The following is a 24,778-nucleotide window of genomic DNA, read 5'->3' on the forward strand; positions in this document are numbered from 1 at the left end:
ATACTGGCTAAGTAGTTAACTTTATACCAACACATTTGTTGCTAGTGTGGCTTAATTCACAGATTAAGAGACCTTGCTTCCTACTGCTAACTGCCCTACTTAGCAAGATGGAATACCTAAGATTTGAACTCTTAGGATAAAAGTTTCAAAAGTTTCAACACTGGCCTACCTCTGCTGAAATTGAAATCAAAAGGAGTTTTGTCATTTACTTCAAGAGGAGCAGAGCTTGGCCAGTGCTTTTCAAAATCTGCCCCACCCCTCAATTCATCTGCTCTCAGATACTACTGATGGATACAGCATTTGAAGACAGATACAAAAGGAAAAAATAGTATTGCTAAAATTTAGGTAAAGTGCAGCAAAATGTATACACACACACACATAAAATGCAAAGAGAAGGTATTTACATCTCTCTAATCCAACCTGTTTGACCTGTCTTCAGTCTGCAACTGCAGGCCAATGATTAGTAAATTACCCAACTCACCTATGGATAGGTGGGTACCTAATGATGTACACCCAGAGATACTCAAATACTTCCAAACCAGTTCAGAATGTCACTCTGTGACTCCCAGAGTGAAATCCAGCCACCGAATGTTCTGCACAGTAAACACAGTTTCCATTCATGTAACAGCAAACAGACCATTCCATTTTAATGACTTGTGATCCTATAATCCAGGCTAGCGCTCAGAGGTGAGCTCAAAATTTGCAGACCTGAACCTTGCTAGCACTTTTCTACTATTCAAAGTGCAGACTGTCTGGCCACAGATCCAAATTACAGACCTGATATAAAGCTAAAGAACTGAAAGAAAGCCCAGAGGCATTCATTAAAGCATACTGACTCTTCAAGATTTCAGCCTCCAGTATTCTGAATTGAATTTATCCATTTCTTTTCATTTTTACACAGGAGTGAATAGAAATGTCAGAGTTAACTTGTTTTATTTCTTTGACTAAAATACTCTGGACCTGAATTACCACTATGTTACTCCAATCACTAAAATTAATATATTTACACCATCGTAAAACTGGAATAACAGAAGATAGATAAGAATTCATTGGATCCTGATTTATCAGATAAGTATCTTTCTGCTATGCCTATTTTACTTAATTTTATGAAAAGCAGCTTCTTCTGAGAAGATTTTCCAGGGGCCAAAAACCAAACATCCCTCTTTTAATACAAGACAAACTCTTATATTACAGCAATAATTACAGTAACTTGACATGTGAGCTACTGTGTTACTCTGTTTTCAGGCATTTGATTGTAACATTGATTAAGCACTTGAGTATAAATTGTTTTTCATATTTTCCTGACATCAAGTTGGCTACAAAGAGAAAGTATCTATAACAGGAAGTTTGATTTTTTTAAATGATATATTTTTGCTCTGGTTCATGTGCTGGCTATTCTGCCAAAAAAACACTAAACAATGAATTTAGATTGGAAACAGAAGAATGTCCTGTTGAAACTGTACTAAATTCGGAAGGGAATGTAGACTCATTCAGTCAAAGAAGAGTTTGAATGTTCTTATTTGGTATACTCTGCACAACTGAAAATAATAATAAAGCCACTGGGGAATAGAGAAGGAGACCTTTATTATTTTATTTTATTTTATTTTATTTTTACCAAAAGCCAAAATCAGACAGATTACTTAATAATCCTCTTGGAAAAGAAGGAGAATAGTTAATAATCCTGTTGGGACAAGCAAATATATGCTATATAGAATCATATATCACATTACAAATATCCCCAACTACAAGAATGTCTGTCTTGACTTCAGTCTCCAGTATTGTAGCAATGAGGTCACAGGTAAAACAGGGTAGGCCCCCCAATATATCCGTAACTAGAGGAGAATGACTTTGGTGAATTAGGGAAATTGTGTAAGAACCAAACTAAAGCTAGATGATTTAGCAGCTAGGGCAGTGGACTGGGACTCAGGAGACCTGAGCTCAACTGCTGAATTCCTGTTTAGGGTTGGCCAAATTACTTCCAAGTTTACCATTTATAAAACAGGATTGTACTTCCCCATTGTACAGAGGTGCCTCCTATATAAAGAAGTGGCCATTCAAAGTATTCAGTTGTCACCTTGCCATCATCAAAAAGATGGCTGGTTGAGAGATTTTCCAGGTACTTAAAATGACATTACAGAAATCCATGGATAAGACAGGGGAAGGTTGGGACAGATGGCTGCCATTCTTTCATTTTGCATACCACCACCACAACAACCAAGCTGAGCTTCTCACATGTCCCTTGAGCTCTGGAAAAGATATTAGCAGGAATAGTTGGCACCTAATTCCAGGGAATTCAAACCCTTCTGTATGCCTGTGCATTTATTTCAGTTCACTGTAATGCCTTTTATTCTCCATGAGGCAACAGCCACAATCCAGAGGCTTGTGGACATGGTCTTGGAAGGGTGTAGAAATTTTTCAGTGGCCTATTTGGGCAAGATCATTATTTTAGGAACATAGGAACTGCCATTGGATTAGACCAGTGGTCCATCTAGTCCAGTATCCTGTCTCCAACAATGGCCAATACTAGATGCTTCAGAGGAAGATGCAAGAAACTCTGAAGCGGACAATTATGGAACAACCTATCAATTTGGGAATTTTCTTCCTAATTTTTTCAGGTATTGGTTGATTTTCGCTCAGAAACATGAGACTTTATATCCCCTCCCAATCTCTTTTGTTTAATTTTTTAAAATGTACCTATGAATTATATTTAATTCAGATCATTAGAATCAAATACTTTTTGAATGTACTAAGCTCTCCAACTCAATGGTGTTTTGTGACAGGGGAAAATAGGACTGGAAGGGGCCTCCTGGGGTCATTGAGTCCTGCTGCCTGGTATCACAGGTAATCCTGACAGTGAGTTCTACAAGTTAATTACATGTTGTACAAAGAAATTTCCTTTTATCACTTAAATTTGCTGCCTTTAAATTGTATTAAATGTCTCCTTGTCCTTGTAATTAGGAGCACACAATTTGCCTTCTCTTTACCATTCATTATTATGTATATCATTGTCATCATCACCCCTCTAAGCAGTCCAGTATTTTCACACTCTCCATGTGGAAGTCTTTCCATTTCTTTAATCATTTTCCTCACCCTTCTCTGAACCCCATCCATTTCTTCTATATTATTTTAGATACAGGTTAGGACACCCAGAACAGAACACAATATTCCAGGTATTGATTGATACAATGGCACTGTAATTGTCAAGGTTCCTCCCCCACTCTGAACTCTAGGGTACAGATGTGGGGACCTGCATGAAAAACCTCCTAAGCTTATCTTTACCAGCTTAGGTCAAAACTTCCCCAAGGTACAAAATATTCCACCCGTTGTCCTTGGACTGGCCGCTACCACCACCAAACTAATACTGGTTACTGGGGAAGAGCTGTTTGGACGCGTCCTTCCCCCCAAAATACTTCCCAAAACCTTGCACCCCACTTCCTGGACAAGGTTTGGTAAAAAGCCTCACCAATTTGCCTAGGTGACTACAGACCCAGACCCTTGGATCTTAAGAACAATGAACAATCCTCCCAACACTTGCACACACCCCCCTTTCCTGGGAAATGTTGGATAAAAAGCCTCACCAATTTGCATAGGTGACCACAGACCCAAACCCTTGGATCTGAGAACAATGAAAAAGCATTCAGTTTTTTACAAGAAGACTTTTAATAAAAATAGAAGTAAATAGAAATGAAGAAATCCCCCCTGTAAAATCAGGATGGTAGATATCTTACAGGGTAATTAGATTCAAAAACATAGAGAACCCCTATAGGCAAAACCTTAAGTTACAAAAAAGATACACAGACAGAAATAGTTATTCTATTCAGCACAATTCTTTTCTCAGCCATTTAAAGAAATCATAATCTAACACATACCTAGCTAGATTACTTACTAAAAGTTCTAAGACTCCATTCCTGGTCTATCCCTGGCAGAAACCAGCATATAGACAGACACACAGACCCTTTGTTTCTCTCCCTCCTCCCAGCTTTTGAAAGTATCTTGTCTCCTCATTGGTCATTTTGGTCAGGTGCCAGCGAGGTTACCTTTAGCTTCTTAACCCTTTACAGGTGAGAGGAGCTTTCCCCTGGCCAGGAGGGATTTCAAAGGGGTTTACCCTTCCCTTTATATTTATGACAGTAATATTTCCAGTATTATGATCTAACCCATTCCTTATTTATTCCAGCATTTTGTGTACATTTGTTGACTGCCACAGCAAACTGAGAAGAGATTTTTATTGAGGTGCCAACTGTGACACCCAGCCCTTCTTTCCCAAGTGGCTATCGGAAATTTAGAAGTTAGTAAACTGCATGAGTAGTGCAAGCTATTCCTTTCAAATCATTTATCAACACTGAATGTCACCTGCCATCACGCTACACTTTTGCAAAGCGTTGTTAGCTTCCTTTGATGTATCTCCGTCATACCTAGTCTTGATTAGCCTAATTATTTTTTGTCATCTGTAAATTTGCATCATGACTATTCCCATCCTTTTCTAGGTCATTAATAAGTAAATTAAACACCAGTCAAGGAAGGAAGCTTGGGATATCCCACTGTTAACATTTTACCATATTGAAAGTTGACCATTTATCCCTACTCTTTGTCTCTTAGATCCTAATGCTACACAACTGAAGGCAATGGAGGGGCAGAGTCTCAGCTGCTGTAAATTGCCCTAGCTCAGGGCAGGCAAAGTTTTTGGCTTGAGGGCCACATCAGGTTTCCGAAATTGTATGGAGGGCCAGTTAGGGGAGGCTGTGCCTCCCCAAACAGCCAGGCGTGGCCTGGCCCCCCCGCCCCCTATCCAACCCCCCCCTGCTTCTTGCCCCGGACCCCCCCACCCCTGACTGCCCCCCATCGCTCCATCCAACCCCCCCTCCTTCCTGACTGCCCCCCATGATCCCTGCCCCCATTCAACCCCCCTGTTCCCTGCCCTCTGACCGCCCTGACCCCTATCCACACTCCCACCCCCTGACCACCTCCCCGAACTCCCCTGCCCTCTATCCAATCCCCCAACTCCTGCCCCCTTATCCCGCTGCCTGGAGCACCAGTGGCTGGTGGCGCGACAGCCGCACCACCCAGAGCACCAGGACAGGCAGCTGCGCCACCCAGCTGGAGCCAGCCGCGCCACCGTGCAGCACAGAGCACCGGGTCAGGCCATGGCTCTGCAGCTGCACTGCCTGGCAAGAGCTCGCAGCCCCGCTGCCCAGAGCATTGCGCCAGTGGCCCAGTGAGCTGAGGCTGCGGGGGAGGGGGAACAGCAGGGGAGGAGCCGGGGGCTAGCCTCCTGGGCCAGGAGCTCAGGAGCCGGGCAGGAGGGTCCCGTGGGCCAGATGTGGCCCACGGGCCGTAGTTTGCCCACCTCTGTCCTAGCTCCATTAAAGTCAGTTTACACCAGATGAGGATATTCTCCTGCGAGTTTTGTCTTTGATGCCAGTGAGAGAAGGATCAGGCTTTCAGACAGTTTCTAATTTATATGAGCACTTTGCCTCTCACTCAGAGACTATTTACTTCCCCAATAGCCTCGTGAGCTAAATTCCCTGTAAGCTGTGCAGCTGCACAACGGCCTATTTAGTGTCATACAGGGGTTCAGGGAACCCGCCTGGGGACCTGCCACAGCCGGGGACCATCCAGGGGAGGGGCATCCCTCCCTCATCCCCAACCTAGCCCGGACCCCAACCTTCCACGGCTGGGGCGGTGCAGACCCAGGTGCAGCCGGAGTGTCCCGGACCCAGTCGCAGCTGGGGCACCCCTTCCCTGGCCCGAACCCAGCCCCAGCCCGGACCTGCTGGGGCTGGGGAAGGGGCACCTATCCTGCAGCCCCAGAGCTGCCATGGTGGGGAGAGGCACCTCCGTAGCCTCCATAGCCCCGGAGCACCCTCCTGTACCCCAAATCCCTCATCCCCGGCCCCACCCCAGAGCCTGTACCCCCAGCCAGAGCTCTCACCCCTGCACCCAACCCTCTGCCCCAGCCCTGAGCCCACAACCCCAGACAGAGCCCTCATATCCCTGTCACACATCACCTCCATATTGGTGCACATAACAAAATTCATTCTGCACATGGGTTGGAAAAATTAGAGGGAACACTGCTTGTGAGGGATTTTATCAAAGGCATTTCGGAAATCAAATAAACTGCCAGCCAATTCTCCTTTATCTATTATTTTTGATATGCTTATAGAATTCTAATAGATTAATGTTCCATTGAAGAAGCTATGTTGGTCTACTCCATCATATCTTGTTTGCCCAAGTGTTTTAAAATACTATTTTAAATTATGATATCAACCAATCTTCCTGTTGCTCATGTAAAGCTTACTGGTATTCTCAGGTCACCCCAATCCATTCAATAGAGCAGATGATTGTAATGATTGTATTTGTTTTCCCTAGCAGACTAGCCATTTCATTTTTAGCTTCTTTCATATCTCTTGGAAGGATACCATCTGGTCCTGGTAACTTGTTTCTTCTTAAAGTATCAGTCTGTTCTGCCACCACAGTCCAGATCATCAGAAGTATTTAGGCACCTAACTCCCATTGAGGATCTAGTCCCACATCTATTGCTGTATCAGTCTGTGACAGCTCCTCATCTTTATTACCAAAAAAAAGGCATCTGACATTCCAAACATCCACTGGGTAAAAGATTGATGCGCAGAAATAATTTAGCTTCTCTGTAATGTCCCTCTCCTCAGCGTAAAGTTTTTAGTTAAACATCTAATTCCTTAAAGACCTCTAAATGTGGGAAAACATAATAAAGGTAAAAGCAGGGAGACACATTTCTGTACAATGGCATAAGAAACTAGTAATGTAATGTAACCAATTGTAATGTGATTTCTGGGCATTAAATGCTCTTTCTGAGTTCACACTAAGCCTACGTCTTTAAGAATTGAACTAGCAATCTATGGTTGCTACACCAGGCCCTTGATAGGTCCAGTTATAAAATGTCTTCCATTATAATGTCCTGTTTTCATATGCTCACTACTTTCACAAACATTCATGCTGAAAAAATTCCATACTTGATCTTTGCATGAAGGTGAATATTTTTGGAAAGAGAACAAAATCCTTTCAGCTGTTTTGGATTCAGTCAGGATAAGAAAACACATTTTTCCTGTTTAAAAAACATTTTTCAGGCAGGACTACAACCCAAATGGCTGAAGTCTGAAACCTTAAGCTTGTCTTGGACAATGTCCTCATTGAAGACAAGTACCTGTGCTTGGTTTGAAAAATTAATGGTTTTGATTTAGCCAATATATGAGCATTTAAAACTTCATACTGAGCATATGTAATAGAGACTTTCCTTAAGTCTGAAGGTGCGCACACAGGGCTAAATCCTGAGACCTATACAGGCCATCTCCTCTACTTTCCAGGAGAAGATTAGAACACCAGAGCAATCCTCAGCAAGGTGAATAACAACTTAGAGGAGAGCTTGAAATGGCAACTAAGTTCCTCCACAGTTATGGCACATGAAGGCCCAGAAGAGTTTATTTGCATGAGCTCCTCTCCATCATAGCTTTGAACAACCTCCCTCCCATTTTTTCTCTACACAGATGCAAAAGCAGTTACTCCTGGCCTGTGTACCAAGAGCCTCTTTTGCGCTACCAGTGAGGGGAGAATGGAAACTGGTGGTAGCAGACAGGCCTCCTCCCCAAACAGAGATTCTAAGGGGTTTGTATGGGTTGATGTAGTGGGCTGTTCGTAGATTCTACTTTCTTGAAGAGCCCTGGGGCAGCTCTTCAGACCCACAGGCCCCTGTTACTCAAAGCTGGCAACATTCTGATTTACAGAATACTAATGGTATGAAAATGACCAATGGAGCATCAGACATCCCAGTGCTACAACCCCAACCACAGCTTCCATGGTTGCTTTGGCAAGGAGGCTTCCTTCGAAAATGTGCATGGTTGGTGATCAGATCACCAATTCTATGTAAAATACAGATTCAAAAAGGGATACTCTATTTTACATCTAAATAATTTTTTAACTGTGGAGTTACTTATGTTCTGTATCACTGCTGGCAAAAAACAACAGACAGTGCTTTTAACCAGCAATAAACCCAAACAACAAATTGCTAGACATGTTTAAATCTGGATACCACAATTTGACCCTCTTTAACCAAAACTGGTGTTAGGATAAAATTATACAGTTCCATATATTTTAAACTGGATCATGACCTTTTTTCACTTCAACTGATTTATCTCTAAAAGGACACATTCTCATTTGCACTCAGGCTGCTCTCCACTGCTCTGACAGTATAACGTGGCCTGAGTGCAAATGAGAATCAGGCCCATAAGTATTTCTGTAGTTACAGACATGAAACTGTATTTTCCTTAAAATAGGTTTTTTTAAAAAATCAAGTGACCATTTTTGGAGAGTATTTTTTAATACAAAAGCTGTCATATTTCTGGTATGTATGATATAAAAGTTACTAACTGAAAGCAGTTGTTTAACTACAGTTCTAGCTAAAATAAGCTACAGTAAACTTCTTTTGTATGGAAATATATCTTTTCATATTTCATCAGTTATAACTTATATAATCTGTTTAAGATACAAATACAGGAATGGGTAACGTACACAAATCTTACATTGCCACTGTGAAGGAACTCTGGGAATAAACAGTCTATAGTACAATATTAGATGGTAAGAGTTATATTGATCTTCATATTTCTATGTTACCAACATGGTGTTTCCATTGTTTCTCACAGTGCTCTCATGATAGCTATGCTGTACTGCTTAGCAATTTTCTCTTTTGAATCAGAAATCTACAGTGCAGTGGGAATATCTAACATTGCTCTTTTTTTTCATGGCTGACTCCTAAGGTTTCCCATCTCTATTCCCACTAATATCATAGGCAACCATTCTCAGAAGTCAGCATGAAAGGAAGTGGAGAAATTTAAATGTATACAATACATATAAACCACTGTGGATCTCTCCACTTAAAAAGATACCATGCTGGAACGTTGAAGTGGGCACCCCTTGTAAATGAGAGACTTTTTCCCATTAAGTGCTTAAGGCTGCTGTTGTACTAACCTTACCTCCTATTTAGCACTGTGAAATAAACAAGTCAGTACGAGGGGAAAGTGCCAGTTCATCTCCCAGAGATAAGGATGCCTGGCACCAGCCTTAATACGCATTAGAACAACTCAAAGTGCCAGGAAATCTTGGGGTCACATGGCATTTGCACAATGTTCAACTTTATTGTGAGATTTCCCACATACACACAGACACCTGCCCTGGTCTTCACCCAGTGCCTGAGCGAGGTGAAATGAACTTTGCTGTTTGCAGTTCTACAGCCATTACAATATTAATGCTTGGGACACTGTTCCCAGCAGAGGTTCATTGCCACAGTTCACAAGAGCACTGTCTGGTGAAATTACTCTTTAGTGTGCAGTCCCAATAGCTCCTACTCTAGCCCTAATGGGGCAAAGTTAAAAAGTCATACAAGGCTGCCACTTGTAAACAGGGGGGGTGTGTGTGTGTGAAAGGTGTGGGGCTCCGTAGGATGGAAGATCTGGGCCTGGCAAATAGTGAAAACCAGAGAAGCCCCCACAGCTGTTGGAAAAAATAAAGTTTGTGAGAAAACGGATGGCTATCCATTTGGGCTTTAACCCAAAATTTTTACTTAAGGCGTTTTTGTTTTGGTTTGGTTTTCATTTAAAATGGAAAATGTGAAAGCGCATGGAAAAAGCCCCAGATTTATTCTCTGTTTTTGGCCAAAATATTTTCATAAAATGAAAACTTGCAGATCTGGAATCAATTTTAACATCACAGAACCAAATTCTAAAAAGGAGCACAGACTGTAAAATGCACATGCCATTTTCCACAAGTGTTTGTGTGCATGCAAACACTCTGATTTGTGTGAACTGTATTTACATGTGCAAAATAAGATGTGGTCATCTAATAAGGATGTCAAAAAAAGCCTACCCATTTTTGCATATAAATGCCCTAGTCATGGAAAATCACACATATACATTTGAGTGCAAGAGACTGAGTCTGCAGTTTGAGAAGCTGCTTTTGAAACTTTGGTCATAAAATATGAACACAATTGAGAAGAAAGCATATGAATGGAAAAAAATAGTCTAATACTCCTTCACTGACATGTAACTATTTGGCTCACTGACAATGAGCCATAGAGGAAAATCATTCCAATAATGTAGCAGTTCTGGATTGGGCTGTCTCTCTTCACACAGATGTCATGTGCTAACAGAAGGCAGCATGTGACACCGACTAAATTGGACTGGGGGAAGGGAGTAAGACCAGAACATAAATCTGACATGATTAAGAGAGCTTCAGCAATTTGTTTACCAGAAGTTGACTTTGATGAACATGTATTTTTCCAAGATCATGACTCCATTGCCATTTTGCCTGTTGAGTCACATTAAGGGTAAAATCAGGCCACCAAGCTGCCTGAAAAAATTACAATTCCACCAAGCTGGTTGGAACAGCTGAAGCTATTAAGCGGATGTTCAGAATAAAATCATTGCATCATGGGCTTGAGCTATCTTTATATACATCAGCCCAAGCAGAAGGAAGGAAGGGCTGTGTGTTTTTCATATCACTTTAATTAAACTCTCTATATATTCACATATGTTTAGATGACTTCCATGGATAACCATGAAATGACTTGTTCAGATAAACCTCATGCCATTCCACTGCAATAATAAAGAAGTTTAATACTGGAGATTAGTTTGAACCAAAACCCCATATCTGAGCACTCTAAAACTATGGGAGAGGCGGGAGAGCTTCAAAATCTGGATGTTGGGCCTCAGATCCATCTCTCGTTCCAATTATATTGCTACCCCCTGTTTGACTGAAGTGATTGGCTAATATTTGGGATCTATCAGGTTGTTTTCCATTAGGAGGAGAAACTGATGATGGAGTCAGGTATTTCTTTGATGCAATCCTGCATATGTACAGAACATGTATTAAGTCCTGTTTCCCTGAACACACTAGGAATCAGACAACAGGAGATAGTTTCTTTGGTCACAGATCCAAGCTTCTCCCAGCCAGCCCTTTACCTAAAATCTCTCTCTCTTAACTTTCTCTCAGGGTCATGCTATCAAGGTTTCTTTGTTCCCTCTCTGTGTGCTTTTGTCATATTTCTGCCCTTCTTGCACACACACACACACACAGACATAGCTGCAATCAAATCAATCCCCCATCCCAGCACTCACATTCAGCCCCCAGTAAAACCCTTCCACCTTCCAGAATCCTGAATGGCCTCCCATGTGGACTGTGTTTTGGATGGTGGCTCCTAATGTTTCAGTGATCTCTGAACAAAGAAATGTTCCCTCAGTTAGCTTGAATGGAAAGTGTCTGTTATGACGGCCAGCTTCAATGAGGTTTCTCCCAACCCCCAACATAACAAATTATTTGAGTTTTGTGGCAAACTGGTTTTAAAAAAAAAAACTTGTCTGTGTGTTTTCGAATAACTCAGGATACTGATTTTGTGAAAATGAATCCTTTGTGAAAAAAATAGGGTTAATGCTGCTAAGGAATTCCAGCACATAATATACCCTTCCTGAATGGACAATGGTCATTAACTTGCCTTTTAATTTTAAGCCTAGTCCTTCACTCCCATCAAATCACATGGCAAAACTTCCATTGAATTCAATGGGAACAAGATTGGGGCCTTCATTAAGAATTTATCCAAGACAAATGCGGCTAGTAACCGAAATTTCTCCAATACCTGTTGTTAGCTCTCCTTGATCACCCAGTATCTGACCTATGTACTAGTAGCCACTCAGCAGCACCAAAGGTGCTCACTCTCTTTCTAAACAAGGATTTAGGTACCCCACCGTAGGATCCAAATGTGAACATTTTGGCCTGAGTATAACCTCTAAATATCAGAGTCATGCCGCTCCTGCCTCACTAATTTGACCTTATACATACAGTTCTTGCAAATCTGTAGGTAAAGTAAAACTTAAAGAAAAAAACTTTTATAACTGCTGAAATGGAAAAGAGAAAGAATATCCAAAGTATTATATTAACTGTGAAACTAAAGTGGCAAAAGAATCTCAGAATGTGAGAGGTGAAAATTTACAACTGATTACTTCAATCCTTCAATGAAATATGGCATTGCACACCCCAAAAATGCATATGCAGCCCTATTGACCGCCCCCGGAACCCCTTCCCCCACTGCCTCATCCAACCCCCCCTCCTTCCTGACTGCCCCCCAGGACCCCTGAGATTTTCATATTTTCTTTTGTTCTCAGCCTTCAGTCCCAGTGAGCCTTGACATGACTAAAGCAGTAGAGCAGAGTAAGTATTTGTACACATATATTATACCAGTGTGGATGAGACTGAACCTCAATTTAGACATGAAAGTATGGTTTGAGTAATGTTTGCCAGCAACCGTATTCATTTAATCATTGTACCTGCAACTAGATTTCACATTCACATTTAATTTAAAGATTATTTTTATCATCTTTGTAGAAAATATCTGTTCAGAGATGAGCATGCTGCTCTCACATGTACTGTACCACATCCAGAAATACACAGAACAGCAAAACACAAAAAGATGGTACAAACCTGTACAAATAATAGAACTGTCCCAATGAATCACCAGGACAGCATTTCAGAAGCTTTCATGTTGCGACCCAGCAAATTCTCTGAATCTGCAAATCCTGCTAAACTCCTACTATTATAATAGAGCCAAAGAATACATCTATGTCTGCAAACCAACTCAGTCATCAGAATAACCAAGCGCTTGGTCCTAAAGGTCGATGCGGTTGTCAGTGTCATTCAAAAGAATCTTGATCGGGGCCGGCACAGACAATAAGATCAGCAAATGTCAAAGGGCTCACGGATGCAAAATAGGACCTTCTAGCCAAAATGTGTGCTGATGACAACAATACCTCCAGGAGATGCACAGAAGGATTAACAACATCTGCCCTCAGATACTCAGGATGAACTTGGCCATTAGAAGACCACATGAGCAATACAGTAGTGCCATTTTCGTCAAACCTGATCTTGCCATCAACACAACATCTATGACTGATAATAATTACATTGAAGTCCTAATTGTAGACATTGGTGGCATTGCCATTTTGTCAGTCTACAAACCTCCTGCAAACAATTCGTGTTCGCTAGCCCACATAACTGGAACATGACAAAATGTGACTGATCAACGGTGACTTTAACAGACACTGCGTCAAACGGGGCTATAGCGTATTTGATTAAAATGAGGAACAAGTTGAATCATGGGCAGATGCACACCTCGTAAGCTTTATTCATGACCCCAAGCTCCCTAGTGCTTTCAACAGCAGCAGATGGAAATAGGGCTACAACCTTAATCTGGCTTTTTGTCTGCAATAACATAACTAATGTAACATCCTTAGTTTGAGTCCAATTTCACATTAGCAGCAACAGCCCATCACCATTCAGATCAATGCAGCCATAAGGCCAAACTCAGTACCATTCTGGTACTGCTTTAATTTTAAGAAAGCAGAATGGAAGGACTTCAGCAAAGACCTGGATGCCATTGTAAGAAAGACTGAATCAGTACCATAAATTATGACCAGTTTGTCAATGCTGTGCACCCCACCTCAAAGAAGCATATTCCATCAGGCTGCAGAACAAATCATGTGCCAGGACTAACATCTGAGTAAACGGATCTGTACACAACATACAAGCAGAGGTTTGGCGCAGACCCATTCACTGAGGACAGCATTGCAGCCAGCGCTGTAACTAGGCATTTTAGTGCTCGGGGCGAGCAAGCATATTTGTGCCCCCTGCAGGCAATACATGGGGGGGCTCGGGGGTCATGTATCCCCTCAGATTTCAGCCTTCCATTTAGCACAGGGATTTTCAAACTGTGGGGTGCGCAAACAGCCAGCCTCCAGAGCCAGGCGCACAAGGGCAGTGGTGAGTAGGCACCTCGGGGAGCATCTCATGGCAGCCAGACTCCTTGGGCAGGGGCCAACTCTGGGTGGTGTCACCAGCTGGTGCTGGACTCCTTCTGGAGAGAGTGCATTGGGGGGCAACTCAGAGCTGTGCCTCCTGCCTGCCTGGGGAGCGCCCAGCTGTGCAGAGGCGGCCTGGCTCGGGAAGCAGGTCAGGGAGGGCTGCTGAGCAGCTGCCAATCAGCACCCCAGCTCCCACCAGCTTCCGATCCACTGGCTCCTAGCAGGAGATGACAGTGCCCAGTTTGAAAATCTCAGCGCAAAATGGAAGGCGGAAATCTGGGGGGGAATGTGGTCCATGTGCTTCACACCGATGCAACCCCATTTTTTGGCCCCATGGCTTTGCACTCTGGGCAGCTGCTTCGCTCGTCCCTCCCTGATTACAGTGCTGATTTCAGCCAGCGAGAAACTGGTCTCTGCACTGAAGGAGGAAAAGCAGAAGTCATGGCAGAATCTCACTGAGAGCATGGACATGACCCTCAGCACCAAGCAAAGCATGGACAACCATCTGGAAACTTAACAATGACCCAAAGAAGGCAGAGCAACATTACAATGTTACTGTAGACCAGGTCACACACCAACTTCTAGAAAATGGCAGCCCACTGAACAAACAATCCCAGACATGGCTTAAGTGACAAGAAGACCAGGAGACCTATAAGTTTGGGGCACAATACAAAATGACCAAATTAACCTCCAGAATTAAATACCCTGAGCAATGGCAAAGTCACTGATCTAGAGGACAATTGCACCAAACAAATCGAGCACTTTGGACGAGCAACAAAGAGTTGGTGACTCAAGTTGTTTAACACATACTCAGGCACATACAGAGTATCCAAGACCTGGCAATGAGCACACGTTGTGGCACTGCTGAAGCCAGGGAAGGATTCAATGAAGCCAAAGAACTTCAGGCCTATATCACAACTAGGTCACCTCTACAAGCTGTAGAGCATGGCATCTTAATCAGCCTATCACCACTTATTGAAAAAAACACCTAGTCTTTGGGTAAGCTGGATTCTGCCCAGACAAGTCTTGCACTGGTCAAGCGCTGAACATTGCTCAATATATTGAAGATGGCTTGAAAAGGGTATGGTAACAGGTGCAGTGTTTGTCAACCTATCAGCAGCACATGACACAGTGAATCACCAAAGGCGCCTCATTAAAATATACCACATGATGAAAGATTGCCACCTCATATGACTGATACAATCTCTATTAGAGAATTGACTTTTTTGTGTCAAGCTATATGGGAAGCAGAGCCAATGGCGGCAACAGAAACATGGCCTATCACAAGGGAGCATACTCTTGCCAATACTCTTCAATAGCTACACAAATGATCAACCAGTCCATCTCAGCACAAGACGTTTTATTTATGCTGACAGCTTCTGCAACAGTGCCCAAGCCAAGGATCTCACCCAGATCAAAGCTATGTTAACATTGGCATTGTCTGGGCTCTCAGTCTACTACACCAAGAACCAGCTGCATGCCAGCCCAGACAAAACTCAAGTGAGTCTCTGTCATCTTCAGAATTGTGAGGCCAATACACAACTCAACATCATCTAGAATGCGTTATCATTTGCCCACACCGGAATCCTGTCTACCTTGAAGTCCTCCTAGACCACACTCTCTCCTTCAGGGCACACAAGACAAAAGGCAAAGTTAGTGCCCAGAACAACATATCCAGTAACCTTGCAAATTCAAAATGGGGAATCAATCCAGCAACTCTAAAAGCCACCACACTTGCACTTTGCTATTCAACAGCTGAATACGCATGTCTGGTGGAGGAAAGGTCAGCTCACATGAAGAAGATGGATTCTGTGCTGAGTGACAGCTGCTGCTACATCACAGGATGTCTAAAACCAACAAACGTGAACAGTCTTTATGTGCCTGCCAGAATCACTCCACCAGATACTAGGAGAGCATTCACAAGCAAAAAGGGACAATTGCAATAGGTTGGAGATTTCAGACATCTGCTACATAGTCACACCTATAGTCATAACAGTTAGCTCTCTGAAATCACAAACAAGTTTCCTAGCTGCAACTGAACTGCTTAAAAATCACCAGTGGCTACATGATTGGAATTATGGTGCACACAGCTCAAAATACTTGACGAGGACATCAAAATACATATCGACTTTGCTGAACGCCTTCCTGTAGGCACATAGAAGGATTGGTCAACCTGGAGATGTTTAAATCACCTCCAAACAACAGATGGCAAGTCAAAAGTCAACATGTGGAAGTGAGGCTATTCCAACAACCCAGATACATGTGACTTTGGTGGAACACAAACCATGGAACACACGTTGGTCTGCTGGCTCCTGGAGGAACTGTGCACCATGGAAGATCTCATCAGGGCTATAGCCCAGGCTATATCATGTGCCCAATACTGGAAAAAACTATGATTGTGGAGGAAGAAAATGAGAAGAAGACAACCAGTTAAATTGGAGTCTTTGTAAAATAACAAAAAGTTGCTTTGAAATATTTATTAAAGACTGAGATTGCAGCATAATACTCTGACCAGCTGCACCATCTAGTGTGTTCAACCTCTCTAACAATGCCTAACAGAACTTAACTATATCATTGCAAAATGTGTCTCAAGCAGAAAGTGATGTTTTAGTTTGTAATTGTTAATATTGCATTTCTGGTACTTGTATGATGATGATTTGTAAAAGTCCTTATACTTTCTAAATAGACAGTTGAAAAAAACGCTGATTGAAGTCTGATTAACATCCTTCTTTATCACAAAAATTATTTCACCCTTCTGCGTCACAACTCGACATGCAGTAAGACTGCAATCATTCTCTTTGCAGTAGAATTCTGATTGAAAAAAATATTCAGCATTCATTGTACTTTGTATTTCCAAAAATTATACAAACCTTAATTAATCCTAAATTAATCTAAAATACAATCTACTTTCATAAAGCATTATTGTGATAGAGCTGCCTGTCATTTTAAGAGAACACTTCAGGATTTTTGTTTTTCCATTTGAGTATCAAGATTTTTTAGGAGGGTTCCCCAGCCAACCTCGTTCTCAATTTTCCTTTTTGTGGTGAGAGTATGTGGGTGAATTTGGAAGTGGGAAAAAAAGCTAAAATAACATTCTTTCAAACACTCTCTTAAAGTATGTATAAAGCTGCTTTTTTGTATTGTATAATAGTAATCAGCATCATGAAAATAACTTTAAAACATTTTTCTTTCTTTAAGTTAAATAGTTCTACAGAAGCTTCACAAAGGGATGGTTTGGATTTCTTTCCCCTAAGAGCCAAGAGTCTTGCAAAGCAAACAGATTAGGAATTAACCAGAGCGTCATCTGTTTAAAAGGAATTACTTTCTTCAAGATATAAGGAAATACAATCATGGCTATTTTAAAAAAATTAAAAAGAAAATACACCACATTGGTCATTGCCTTTTTCCTGATTCCATACTGGACAAATGACAACTCTAAGGAACAGCCAAATGATATTTGCTACTTCTGCTATTTCCCAGACTGAATTTTAGTGGACACTTAGGATAGAGGAACAATTGATATCCATCGCAGAGATATCACACTGCATACTGACTCTGGAGTATATACAAAATGCCAAACCAAAGAAAATGTGAAATCCTTGGAGAGCCACACATATATAGCAACAATTGTATCCTTGAAAGAAATTGCACTGCTGTCCATGATGAGTTTAAGTTAAAAATGAATAGCCAGGCTCTTTCTGTCCAGATTTTCCCATTTGCGTGGCACAAAATACAACTTTTAAAAGTAACCAGAATTGCCTACATTATAAAAACAAAAGCTGTAACAAACAAAATATACCATAACAGAAATGCACTAAAGCAAAGTGGATATATATATATATTAAAATCAAATGAACAGAAATGAAACTAAAGACACAGCAATATACACCACCAGTTCAAAGAGATGGATGCCACCATTTACATTAATGCCGTTATTATTTAAAAAAAAAAAAACTCAGAGAAAAAAATTGACCCTGAATGCTTTAAGAAATACTCACTGAGGTGTGAAAAGTTACTATGGACAGTTAAAGAGAATTATTTTTAATTCTTTTTTTCCATATAGTGGATCCTAAACAACCCTTTAAAGATAAGCAAACAAAGTCATGTCTATCTGCAAAAGCTTATATTCAGCTCACTGGGAGACCCTCACTGCTTATTCCACCTAAAAAACCCCCGGTTTGTCAACCCCCTGTACAAAATTCAGTCTCTTTCAGTGATTAACTAGCCAAGGGTGTTGGGGTTTTTTAAGTAACAAAATTACCTATTATATCATCTATACTGAAATCCAAAATATCCCCTTTGTTACCATTTTGTTAGACTATACTGGAGTCACTTAGCTTTAATTTGACCATTAGAGCAAAAGTCACAGATCTCTTTGTGCTGGGGATGACTAATAGACACTTCGTAGTTATTTCACAATATTGGTGACTTTCCATATATGATTTAAAAAAAAAAAAAAAAAAAACATGTGGGATGGTGGCTCCATAGTGAGCGGAGAACCACAATGAGGCATACATGCCATCACCATTCTGTTCTATACAGTAATATAAAAATATCAAATGCAAATCTTTCAAGAACTCAGCCTGAAAATGATATAAAATGAATATTAGATAGCTAAATTAGGCCACAGAGCAGCAGTGAAACCATTCTATTGTAGATGAGCATATAGTGGTCATAACACAGTGTCTCTCAAAACCCCTGTGTCCCAGGATATGAGAAGCTTGCACAAAATAACATCTTTGTAGCAAAGCCACTGTGTAGGCTACCCACACACCAACACCTCTACCCTTCCCCAATGTCAAACTCATTTCAGTTTAGCTGCCTATTGGACCTTCCTTACCCATTATTGTAAAAGCAGCATTTCCCTCTTAATTTCTTTGGTGTGGAGCAATGACAATTGGAGGGGAAAGTGGGAACAGGAATCATTTCTAGCAATACTGAAAAACATAGTGCTGAGTGACTAGTGAGGAAAAGCTCTCTCAAACATTTTGATTCAACACATTCACACCTTTTTTATATTCACTTTTCCATCAACCTCCAGGCAAGGAAAATTTTGTTTGTAGGAATGTTCTGGAAATGAGAATTTCAGGCTGGAAGATGAAAATTGCTTAATAAAGAAACAAAATTTAATTCATGACAACACAGAATTTGATTAAGAGGGAAGTAGAAGGAGTTTAGAATGTTGGGTCATCAAAATAGGGAACAGAAACAATGTCATGTGATTTCTGTGACCAGTCACACAAGTCAAATGATGAAGTCCAAATACCAAATAATGAACATTCAGAAAGGAGAACTTTCAAACCATCCATAGCAGAAAAAGAAAAACTTTTTGCAGAAAAAGAAAAACTTTCAAACCATCCATTTGTTCAAATAAACTATTCATCCACAAAATATTTTTTTAAATTATTTGTAACATTTTTGAAGTGTTTGGGGACAATTTGCAAACAGAAAAATGGCCTAAAATAATCAAATAAACTGTTCACAAAAATAATTCAATGAGTTCAAAAAATACAACAACATTCCATTAAAACAGAAGGTCATCTTTGGAACTTGCTGGACACCAAGTAGAATTAAAAATGTATGAAGAGGACCCTGATTCTTCTCTGTCTCTAACACTGGTATAATTGAGGTGTAAGAGAGTGGAGAATCAAGCTGTGGATCCATTTGAAATTCTAACAGGTGAAAGGAGAATCCTATACATTTAACATGGCTTTGCTCAGAAGTATTTGGAAGAAATTAGAAAGACAAATACAGTTCTAAATAGTTTATGTACTATACCTGGCAGATCCAAAGACATTTTTAATGCAGGAGAGGAAACTTGATAAAGGGTTAAGCAATCCTCAAGAGTAGTTCTTACTGAAAGCATATGCATTTGAAAAGAGGGAACTCAAAAATTGCATAAACTGGCATATAATCTGAATATTATGGAATGGTACAATAAAGAAAGGGCAACATTCTCCCCTCAGATATGCAACTTTGATTAAACTCAACAGGCATTGCACAGTCATGAAAGAACAAAATTTTAGCATTATGTAAACTGCAAAACCTGGAAAACATAACAAAGAGGAAAGATTAATGATTCTAAGGAAATTCTACCCTTCTGCTGAATTTTTTATTTAATTATTTTGTGACAGGCTTTTTTTAACCAACTGTACTTGGTACTTTTGCATTGTTTCAAACTGAAAACTTATTTTTTATTGTGTAGCCTGCAGAGTATCTCTATTTCTTCCCCATTTTAATTAAAAACATTTATAATGAAAAGGTTGAACCAGTTAATATTTCTATTGTATTCTTTGTCACAAGAATGTTGTATTAATATCTGATTTCTAAATGCCCTTAAGAATTCTAGCAGCATGATATATTATTTATACATTACCCATATTTTTCCCTTTGCACCTAGCTTTTAGCTTTGACAGTGTAGGTAATCTGCTTAGGATCATAAGATATTTATCCAGATAAAATAAAGAATACTGAAATGGGGCTTCATCCTAAAAACCCTTGCTCAAATGATCAGACATTAGTCAAAGAATAGTACCACTGAACTCAACAGTAATACTTGCATAAATAAAGTCTGCAGAATTGAGCCTATGGGATATATTAAGAAACACCATCCTTCCAGTTCTCCTAGGGAAATGTGCATCATCTGTGTTATACTGCACTGTTGAAAAAAAGGATTAGCCAAAACCAGATTATTATGAACCATCCCTTTAGGGTCAGATCAAATCAGTGTATCTCCATTCAGAAAAGCTATGCTGATTTGCCACAGTTGAGGATCTGATTTTATGATAAGATCTTCATTTTATTTCTGAGTAAAACTGTATTAAATATCAATTATGGAAACACAAGAAAGCATTAAACAAACAGTTTTGTACATTATTGCAGAGATCCAAAAAGCTCAACGATAGGTTGCATATAATACCAAAGCATGATATTATAGATTGTGAACACCTACAAAGTGAGAACAATTAGGACTTGCACGAGCTAGTCTAGAGTAAAGTTTTCTTTAAGATGAAATTATTTGTATTGTATTACAAAATACAAATATAGACAGAAAGAAAAATGAGACTAGATACTTAATATATTAAACAAAAGAGCTGCAAAATATAATGTAAATAAAAAAAACTTCTGGTTTTTTCTTTGCAGAAGAACAAAAATAGTTTCTTTCATGTTCGTTTTGTTTTGCTTTATTTTATGAAACTTCTGAAAACAACCCTATTACAAATGGCTTTCAGTAATATGTGAATACATTTGTGATAACAAATGACAAAGTCATGGATCTCCCAGAGTGGAATAGCCTTTTTGGAGGGAAATTGGGGAAGCAGTGAGAACAAAAATAAAAAAAGAGATTCTAATGGCTGAGATCTAATCTCTGCAAGGAGGAGGAGGAGGAGATAAAACCAGGACAAAAAGAGCATAGGTTAGTTGGGGTTCTTGGAACTGACACATCAAATCAAAAAAGCAAACTAAATACTGAACCTTTGTGTTCAAAATCATTTTAGGCAGCAGACTTTGTGCGCATTTTACCTTTCTAGTTCAGAAAGAAAAACTAAAAAAACCCCAAAAAAACTAAAAAAAACCATCCCCCCCCCAACACCCTTTTAATGGAAAGTAAATGGCATACTTTAGAGTCTCACTAAATCAAAATTCTTTTGTTGTTTGATTAGGAATGCATTTGAAAGTCTGAACACTTTCTTTCAAATATGTTTGCTTTTTGTCCCTCCTCTCCACATTGTCTGTCTCTGGTGCCCAGATTTTGGAGCACTCTTTTTACTCCTTAAACTGCTGCTGTCAAGGACTACAATAAAAGGCAGGACTATAATAGGCAGAGTATTCTACCGAGTCTCTTTCCCTATATACATAACCATTATAGCTCCTGACAGCTCCTTATGATTAATATTGTCATTTTAAGTCAATGAAATTGATCCTGTCATCACCACTGAAAAAGGAAGACAACCAGAAAAAAAAATAGTTCATTTCTAGGGTTTACAAAGGAGATGTAGACATTTAACAATGGGTCAAACGTGGATGTCAGGCAAAAAGTAAATTCATTCTTGGTATGTGTTTACTACAGACCTCTGCCAACTATGCCTAATTACATAACAAAACACCTTGCACTTTATCACAGTCTAAATCTAGAGCTCCTAACACACATTGGTCAGTAACATTCTTCAGCAATAGGGAGAGTATTTGCACACAGTTTGCAATGAACCATATGTTGTTAGTAATTTGTCTTCCTAGTTTAAAGCCTCCAATTCTTCTGCTCCTATGCAGACATAGTGGAACTGTCAAGACAAGTAAAACCTGTCAGGGAACAACACAAATCAGTCTTGCAAACTGGTAATGGAACAATTTAATTAAACAAGAATATATTTGCAATTAAAAGTAATAAGAAACCACACACTGCACCTTTCCTAAATTATTCTTTCCTTCCTCTGTCAGCATATTTTTCTCCTTCTCACAGTCCATAAATGTCCAGGGGAACTATATCTTCTTTGGGTTGGGTGTTCCTTTCAGTAACAGCATACGGCTTCTTTCCTTTTTCTTTTGCTGCCTGAGTGAAAAATTCCTTTCCAAAATTGCATTTTTGACTGAATTGATAGCCCAAGCATTTAATTCTAATGTTTCAATACATGGGCTCCCAGAGATTATATATGTGTATTGTGTTTCATAGACTTTTGGTTGTGATAATTTAGGTTTAGATTGCTGATAATGTTAAAGCATTAGACAATATATAGTCTGACAGCAGTCATAAAACAGGCATTTGTTATAGCATTGTTTCATGTTGGTTAATGGTGTGTCCACAAATGTTTGCAAAACATAAAAAATGCCAATATTTTAATGATGCAATAAGATTGAATCAAATAAAAAGCCCATATCACTGTGACAAGAAAATTTACTCCAGAACAATGGCTGCAGAATTTAAATGAAAAGTTTTATGGAAAAGAATAGTGTTCTTCTCTCCTCTCTCTATATATACATTATATATTTATATAGATATATAGACAAGCACACGATTTTTTCCTATATATACAAACAAACCTCCGACTATATATATATATATATATATATATATATATATATATATATATGTTCTACATTGATTGTATATAGTACATGGCATCATTATTATTACATAGTATTTTGATCATTTCCAGATGGCTTATGCTTTTATTTTGAGTTTGCAATTATAAATGTTATTTGAGTAGGTCTTATTTGGGAGGAGAGGTAGCGGGGGGAATGATTTCCCAAGTAATAGAAATATACACTAAAGTAGTGGAGATTTGGCACCATATAGATGAGATACAAAACCAAAGTCCTGACCACTTAACAGTTATTAAAAATTCTATGATATCACAAAAGTAGGGGTGGTAATTTGAATCTAATCAGGTGCTTATATGAGTACCTGCTCACAATTGTTAATGTATCTTATCCCTTACAACATCTTTTTTGTGTTATCCCCAGTTTTTACAGATGGAAAACTGAGGCACAGGATAGATTAAGTTTCATAATTGCATATAATTGAAGGCTAGAAGGGACCATTAGATCATCTCATCTGACCTCCTGTATAGCACTGGCCATTACTTTTCACCCAGATGTCCTTATATTGAGCCCAATGACTTTAGTTAGACTAAAGTATTTCAGTCCTCAGGAGACTAAACAGTGTGTCACAGGGAGAGAAGAGGAGGGACTGGGGTACCACCAATGCCTGAGATCCCTGTAATGGCAGGGAACTGATTAGCTGAGATATGCCCAGGTGATTATAGCAGGCAATCCACACCCCATGCTACCGAGGAGGGCAAAAACTTCAAGGTCCCTGCCAATCTGACCTGGGGGGAAATTCCTTCCTGACCCCAGATCTGACTATCAGTTTGACCCTGAGCATGGTCCATCAATAGGCATCTAGAAAGGGGATTCTCTATACCTCCTGAGAGCAATGGTCCACCTTATCTCATCTCCAGTTGTGGCCAATCTCTCATGGTTCAGATGAAAGCAAAACAACAATAAAACAAAACAACAACAACAAAAATACGTCTAAACAATTGTGTACTGGGGTGGTGGTGGTGGGGAGATTTCCTTCCTGACCTCCCCAGGTGACCAACTAAGGCCCTGAAGCATGAGATTACATTATAATCATTGTCTTAATTCAGAGCTGTAAGTGTTATGAACATGTTGGGGGCAATGCAGGCAATCTTGTGTTCCCTATGGTCTACAAAAGAAGGGAATGAGCAGGGAGATTCATAAATTCATAGATCCCAAGACCAGAAGAAACCATTACAACCATCCAGCCCAACTGCCCATGTACACAGGCCATAGAACTTCTCCCAGAAGCTGGATTGAAGCATCTCTTTATATATCTAATCTCATTTTAAAGACTCCAAGCAATAGTGGATCCACCACCAGCCCTGGTAAAAATTGTTCCAATATTTAATTACCCTCTCTGCTAGGAAACCCCATCTTATTTCAAGAATTTATCTAACTTCAACTTTCAGCCATTGGATCTTGTTATTCCTGTGTCAGCACAACTGAAAAGCCCCTCACTTTTGGATATCTTTTACATGTGTAAATTCCTATACACCACAATCAAGTCACCTCACAATATTTGGTTCAATAAACTGAATAAGATGAGCTCCTTAATTCTCACATTTTATTAAGGTATGTTTTCCAGCCTCTGGATCATTTTGTGCCCCTCTTTTGAACTCATTCTGGTATTCCCACAACCTTCTTGAAGTGTGGACAACAGAAATGGACATAGCATTCTAGTAGTAGTCTTAACCAATGCTGCGTACAAAGGCAAGATCACTTCCCTACTTCTACATGATATGCCCTTCTTAGACATCCAAAGATGGCACTAGCCCTTTTTGCCACAACATTGCACTGAGAGCGCATGTTGACACAATTAT

Source organism: Eretmochelys imbricata, chromosome 3 (assembly GCF_965152235.1).
Source record: "Eretmochelys imbricata isolate rEreImb1 chromosome 3, rEreImb1.hap1, whole genome shotgun sequence".
In the NCBI taxonomy this organism is placed as follows: domain Eukaryota; kingdom Metazoa; phylum Chordata; order Testudines; family Cheloniidae; genus Eretmochelys; species Eretmochelys imbricata.